The 7417-nt window shown below is 49.2% G+C and overlaps 2 non-coding genes across 2 annotated transcripts; both read left to right on the forward strand.

The window, feature by feature from the left end:
- The first annotated feature begins 6479 nt into the window (after positions 1-6479).
- Positions 6480-6552, forward strand: TRNAV-CAC (transfer RNA valine (anticodon CAC)). Its single transcript has one exon. It is a non-coding gene; the product is annotated as a tRNA-Val (tRNA).
- Positions 6553-7089: 537 nt separating this feature from the next.
- Positions 7090-7162, forward strand: TRNAV-AAC (transfer RNA valine (anticodon AAC)). The gene has a single exon. It is a non-coding gene; the product is annotated as a tRNA-Val (tRNA).
- The last annotated feature ends 255 nt before the right edge of the window (positions 7163-7417 follow it).

The raw sequence follows: 7417 nt of genomic DNA on the forward strand, positions 1-7417 counted from the left end.
GTCCCGAGCTATTAATGCACTTGAGCAAAAATTGAAGAGTGCCAGCATCTCCTTTGGGATCACTCACATATTCAAAGTCAAATAGGTGCAAGGGTGTTTTTCTGGAGTGGGACCCCGCTTACTTGCTCCTTCAGCATGAGCGGCCATGGGCTTTGGCCATGATCTGCTGAGGGCCACGTGGATCTTCCCACTTGTACAAATGCAGCTGGATTTTGAGATCCCCTTGCTGTTCTACTCCTTTTCTGAAATGAAGGCAGGGTGAAGGGACAGGGAATGATGAGGGTCTGGGGGGGTGGAGGAGGGGAGAGCAGAGAGGAAAAATAAATGAAAAAATGTGGTTTGGATGGTGGGGCAAGAGGAGAAGGTGAAGAAGGATGTAGGTTGTGAGCTTGCCCCTTTAAAGGCATCAATCAAGCGTGACAAGTGGAAAAGGAGCAAACAGGCAGGTAGATGAAGCTGTCAGGGGAGACACATACTGAGGTGCGTCCCAGAGGGGTATAGCTGGGGGAACATGGCCAGAAGAGGGAGCCGGGGAGGACCGTGAGGAGACAGGGGACCTCCGGCAGGGAAAAGAAGGCACAAATGCATGGGGATGGTGAGGGCTTGAGTCTTGAAAGGAGGGAGAATTTGGGGAAAAGAAGTCAGGAGATGGCACAAGTGGCAAGTATGGGAGGGAAGGGGCTGTGGATAGGTCCATCTGAACTGTCGATCAAATTGCATATTCAAAGGTAGGTCATACCCACTTTTGCTGGAAGCGCATACTGGGGCACCTGGTAGACCTGGTATGGCAAAACACACTCCTCGAACCTCCTCCTAAAACACACCAGGACAGCTGGACTATGTCAGGGCCTGGCTGCAGGGAGGGAGAGGGGGGACACATCTGTAAGCTAGGTTCAGGAGAAGCTCCTCCACAGAGGGGAGATAGGACTAATGTGCCATGCAGCAGCTGCTGAGCTCTTCCTGTTGCAGCCAGGAACAGGTGCTGGCACTTTGGTCCTGTCTGGGATGGATTGGGATGTGGGGCTAGACTTCGCCACACCAGTCGGCTCAAGGTGGAGGTTGCCCCTTGGGCTGGAGATCATGGTGCTTTGCTGCTGCCCTGTTGGGTTTTTTTTTTGCTGGAAGACAAAGCTGCTGGCTCTCACCAGGCCTCCAGCCAGCACAGACATCATGTGGGCAACTGGGGAATGAAAGCTCTAGGTTCAACGTGCAGGTCAAACAAATATCACTGCTAAAGTTTGGACATATAGATCTATAGCTGTTTTGGCTAGAGGACACTTGAAGTGTAGACTCAAAAAGAGAAGTGTTTCCTGGTGACCTTTCCCAAAAAGTCCACTCAAGAGCATGTTCAGATAGTCACATTTTTTGGACAAATGCTTTCAGGAGCAGGCCCTACAGGGTCCATGGCTTATGAACCACTCATGTGAGGGACATAAGTATGCTTGCTACCCTCTGGTCTCTGCAGACATCCTAACTCCTGGACACAGAAGAGAGGGAAGGTGCAGAGGGCAATGAGGAGCGCAGCTGCTCTGCAGGGCCAGCATCGCTGCAGGAACTTAGAAAGATGGCAGCACCTAAATTTCTTTGGCGTTTTTTTCAAACGGCACCCGAGGCTGGGGCAGGATGGTCTGGTAACAGTTTTCTGTCTCACATATAATTGCAGGCTAGAGGCCTTGTTAAAATACTTGGGTTTATGATTTCTTTTTCTCCTAAGCAGCTGTTTATACACTTTATTAATGGTGACTAATTAAGTCCCTTGGATATGGTCCTTTGGAGGCTGTCCAAAGACATAAACCCAAATAAGCCGGGGAATGACGATAAAACACAGTCACCAAAATATCTTCCCAGAACTCGTGTAAGCAGATTGCAAATGGACCAAAGAAGGGTCTGATGAAAAGAAGTGGGTGGGACAACATATAGATTCAGGTAGGCGTCATCTGAAACTTAGGGGAAGAGGGGGAAGGAAACAGGATTAAAATGCCTTGACGTTCCTTTTGTGCTTGAGAACTCAAACTCAGCAGCCTGTTATTTATGGTCAGCTCAGGTCACTAATGCAGTTCTGAGCCAAGGGGCAGACAGGGGACCCGCAGCCCTGAGCTGTCACATCGCCCTGCTTGCAAAGGCCACAGAGCGTCCCGAAAGCCATCCTGCAAAGCCAAGGTATTGACCTCATTGCACTGGATGGTAAATCCCCTTGGAGGCAGCCTGCTTGGCTTTAAAAGGCAGCAAGAGAAAAAAATCAAGAGCAGGTGAAGTTTCAGTGTGCTGTTAATCTGGCGGAAGGAGGCGGTGAGCGACGTGAGTGTCACAGGCCGCCTGTGGTGGCAGGGCCAAAGGACAACCAACCCCCCCATCATTGCTGTGCCCCGGCTCCCCAAACCAACCTCCACATTGCCCGGCCTGTCCTGCAGCTTGTGGGGCAGGAATCGGAGTGTGTGGGGGTGTGTGAATGCATCAGAGGAGACGTAAGTTGGGAAGTGGCGCAAGGAAGAAATATAATCTGACCAATGTTGGAGAGCGGGCAGCCGGCAAACCCTTCCTCCGAGGCAGCGGTCGCTTTCTGAAAGTTTGGGCAAAGCCGCCTTTCTGTGCTCAGGGATGGGTGCGGGCTGAGCCAGCCTCTGCCGGCAGGACTCAACAGGCAGCGACTGGGCACCTGCTGCCAAAAGTTTTGAGGGGTCAGCTGTGCGGCGGAGTTAGCAGAGAGGGGGTAACAGCTTCTCTTCTGGGAGGCTTTGAGGGAGTTTCAAAGACCAAACCAAGAAAGCACAAGTTGTGACTGCAGGCTCTGGAGGCGCCCTGCCAGCTTGCTCTTTATCTTAAGGATGGGGTTTAGGTAAAGGCAAAGCCCAGATTCCTGGGTCAGACTTGGCTCCCACGGGCACAGGTGAGCTGGTGGAGCGGCCGGGCTGGGGTGGGTGCTGAGATGCGACACCGCAAAGCCCAGCGCTTCGTGGCACGGGGTGTGCAGGTCTTTAATTTCACAGGACAAGGATGTTTTGGGCTGAGGAACTTTCCTTTTCCTCCCATCACTAAAGACATGAGCTTGCGGATGCTTCTCCCCTCTTCCCACACCCCGAAACAGCGGAGTGGTCTCCCTTAGGGCTTATTTCCACGGTGAGGGATGCAGGAGGAGTTGTCTCCAACCTCTACGCTGGGAACTAGAAATGCATTTGCAGACACATGCAGCCGACTGCAGGTCAGTGGCAAGTTCATTTATGCTTCTTTCGGAGGACAGGTGAAATGGGTGCTGCTTCCAATTAGCTTTTAAAATAATCTCTCCATAATGGCAATGCCTGCTGGAGGGGTAATTGCAGGAGCTATCGCCTGTTAGCTTTCCCGGCTTGGTGGCAGCGTGGCCTGGCTGCTTCTGCCAAGGGGCCTGCGCTGGTTTGTGATCAGCATCCTCATCCTCTCTGGTCCAGGTACCGTCCTAGGAGGCTTCTGGGCTATGATGGCTTTCCTGGAGCTCAGGCAGGGAAGGAGAAATCTTGGGGTTTATCCAAAATTCTGTCACTCATCTGCAGTGGCGGCAAGTTGCTTTTTTGACTCAGTGCTGCAGGCCTCCAAAATCATGCAAGGAAAAAAAAAAGGAGCGTTGTGCTGTTGTCTGTGGAAGTTGGGCTCCTGTTGCTTGCTTGTTTGTTTGTTTTCTTTCTTTCCTTTGATTGCTTTGTTTTTAGTCTCTTCCAGACAGCTGGCTCTGTCTCTTTCATCAGGCTAATTGATGATGGGCAGCGTGGCTATATGGAAAATAAAACTTGTCTGAATAGCTGGATTCTTCTTTGCTTGCTTATTTTAATGAGACGAGATGAGATAGATGGGATTGCGGTCGGTAATATTGCCAGTGTCGTTGTCATGTGCTTCTTCTGGCTTGGGCAGAAACGCCTGGCATGAAATCCCCGTGGCACACAGCCTGGAATCTTAACACTGGGTAAAGTCTCGGCGGTGGTATTGGTGTGAGGTTCATCAGTGCAGTGCCACCAGAACAGTCCCTGGGCGGAAGAAGTGCTAAATCTTTGTTGCCTACAATTTGCTGGTGGCACAAGGGCTACTGCCGAGGGGGACATGTGAGCTGAGTATTTTTCTCCACCGAGGTTTGAGTTTGAAGCCCATCAGTGGGACTAATGTGGGCAAGGAGACCATTAACTGCTGGTTTGCAGGCACAGAGAGCTTTGTCGGCACAGCTGAGTTTCCACAGACACTTTTAATTCCTTGGATTAATGCTGTTTATGCCTTCCCTCCCTCCCTCCTAATATAATCACTTGGTCTGCAAGGTGTATTGCACAGCACCTGTATGAGTTTCTCAGAGTTTCTCAGAGTTGTCACCGATGATGATGATGACTAAAAGAAGCACCTATGCCAAGGCCTTGAAGCACAATCAGCTCTATTTCAGCAGGGCTGTGGGGAGTCTCTCTGCTACTTAAAAAGATGTGCAATGGGGGCAGCGATGGCAGTATTCATCTGGTCTGTCTCCATACAGCTGTGTAAGGGCATCCTCCTGTGTCTCCTGAAGGAAATCACAGTTTTTGTTCCTTTAGCAGAATGATATTTCAGTCTCCTATTGTGTGTCAGGCTTGGGTTTTAGTGCACAGACCCACCAGTGAATGGGTCAGCCAAGGAAAGTCACAGGAAAGCAGGCGAAGTTTCAAAAGCAGCAACGTCCTGCTTTCAAAAGGGACTGGGGCTCAGCTCCGAGGAGCTGCGTACATGCTTTGCCTCCTTTGAAGCAGAGCTATGTTAGAGACACAGAATTGTCCCCATGGACCTGGCCTTAAAGCGTTTCATAAATTTGTCTGGGCCTTCAAAATCACAGAGCTAATGTTCACAACCGTTCTGCATCCCATGGGTATCCATTGGGAACATTAGGACTGCAACCCTTCTGAAAAAAACAAGCTATTTTAATTAGATTCGACTATAATTTTTTATTAGCACTTACCAAAAGTCACAGTTCTGATAAAAACTGCTTGAACTTTGCACATTTTCGTTGGAAATGGGGACTATTCATCTTGGTTTTGGCACACGGAAGCCTTTCTAGTTCTATGAAAGTGGCCTGAAGAAAACTTTGAGGTTCCTGTTTTTCAAAAAAAATTATGTTCCATTTTCCATACTCTAAAATGTGCAAAAGTGAAGCTTTATATATGCATTTCTGAAAATCCTGATTTGGGAGTTGTGCTGTAACCTGAGCATGGGGCCACAAGTCTCCAGATGTGGATCTTGCATTTCTTCGTTAATGTTGTAAACAATTGTGCATTTATACGATTTATTTATTTTTTTCCCTGCAGGGGAAATTTAGCAGTGAAAGGTCTTCATTAAAAAAACAAAAACAAAAAGAAAAAGAAAACACAAAAAAACTTGAGGCTGATCTTTGCCAGAGCTGCAGCTGCGTCTGCTGGACGGCAAAGAAGCTTCACCTCCCTGCTGGTGGGCTAGGAAAGGCTGTTGGCTGTTTCTGGTGACTCCGGAGAGGGTTGTTTGATGTTGCGTCCCTGCCTTATGGTATGGTTTGATGTATGACCCTTGCACGATCAATACGCTCAGCCGTTTCTCCCTGTTGTTGGGCGTCTGGACATATAGGCCTGGACAGAGATGCCTGCAGGTGTTTAGCTCAGGAACCCGATGCTGGACTCACTTTGCCAGTCTTGCAGTCTGGAGAGGGGGGTACACGCACCGCTGGTAGATTTAGGCTGCTACTTCATCCCAGCAGGTGAAGGAGAGCCCTGGCCGTGGCCCAGCCCTTCTAGGATTGTTGGAAGCACGAACGAACTCAACAAGGCAGGGCTCACTAACATTTGTCACCTGTGTCCCTTCACTCATTCATGCCCTTCAGCAAAACATTGCTTCCAAACACAGAGCAGCGGGGCTGGACATCAAAAGGCGAGAAGGGCCATCAGCGCGAGAAAACAATTTTCTATGTCGCGATGCACACCTATATCTAACTTTGAATATATGTATATGTGTAATATACATATGAATGCTTTGATTCTTGCAAAAATTGCATTAATATTCAGCAACAGAACTGACCCCTTTTCTTTCCCTTGGGGTTTATTTTGGAGGAACCCAACCTAAGACCAAATCAGATTAAATGCCTGATTGGAGCATAAAGGCATTATCTCTGGACGGGGCAGCAGAAGCAAGTGGCTTGGTTTTTTTTAGTGTTTTCTGGAAAAATATGAGGCTGCTTCTGCAAGGTTTTGAGTTGAAGACCTTTTTTTGCGTTTAAGGCTAATGTGCGACTGAGTGTGCAAACCCCTTGCGGGCAGCAGGGCAGCTCTGTGCTTCGGGTGATGCTCCAAAAGGTGGAGAGCAACAGGCAGAGAAAATGGGCTAAAACCAAGCGAGTCTGGGGTCTGGGTTGGGAGGAGCAACATGGGAAAGAGGTGCATCTCCCAGAGGGGTCTGGGGTACTTGGGAGCGCCCACTGAAGGAAATGGGGTTCATCCTATTGTAGGTATGGTGCAAAACTGTAAGTTTACCCTGTTTCTGTAGTGTAGTGGTTATCACGTTCGCCTCACACGCGAAAGGTCCCCGGTTCGAAACCGGGCAGAAACATTATTTTGATGGTTTTTCCCCTCCCTGTCTTGCAGATATTAAAGGAGTTGGGCCATTCTGCATGGGGCTGGTGACACTCTAGCGTCACTTAGCTCTGGTTTGGCCAACTGGAGAGGGAGACCTTGGGCATGCCCCTTGCAAAGCGATGGCTGGAGAGTCCTACTCCTTTTTTTGGGGTATCTCTGGGAAGGTGTCTTTATGCTGTGTTTCCTCCCTTAAAAACCAGTTTTAATTGGGGAATTCCCTCTGGCTGTCAAAAGCAGCATGTTTTGGATTTCCCTTAGTTGTGTCTGCTGCTTTGAGCACCCTTAAGAAATCATGAAGAAGGGTGGCCTGGATGGGTGTCGGTGAAGAGGGAGGGATATGGTTTTGTGGTTGGTGCTTTTGGAAGATGAGAGAAAAAAAGAAAGAAACAGAAGAAGGAAAAAAAAAAAGGCAAGTGGATGTGGGAAGTATCACTGAGAATGGAAAAAAATTAGTGGAACAACCTTTATTCTGAATTCTGACAAATATGACCTCCAGGAGCAGCCTTTCCAGGTTTCTGTAGTGTAGTGGTTATCACATTCGCCTAACACGCGAAAGGTCCCTGGTTCGAGACCAGGCAGAGACAGAACAGCTAAGATTTTTTCCACCCCTCTCTGCAATCTGCTTATACAGGACGCCCAATACACCCATGTGCTCTTTGACATGTAATTTAGCAGTTATTATTGTCTCTTATCGTACTGGGGGGGCCACTGGTGAGCATCCAGTGTCACATGTTGGGCCAAGCAACCAGCCCAGACCCTGGCTGAACACACCTGAGTCCTGGGGTGGCACCTCGCCAGCCCAGCGCTTGGCAGGCAGCTGGAGGATCTCCACAGCCAGC

The sequence above is a fragment of the Chroicocephalus ridibundus genome, chromosome 1, assembly GCF_963924245.1.
Source record: "Chroicocephalus ridibundus chromosome 1, bChrRid1.1, whole genome shotgun sequence".
NCBI lineage: Eukaryota > Metazoa > Chordata > Aves > Charadriiformes > Laridae > Chroicocephalus > Chroicocephalus ridibundus.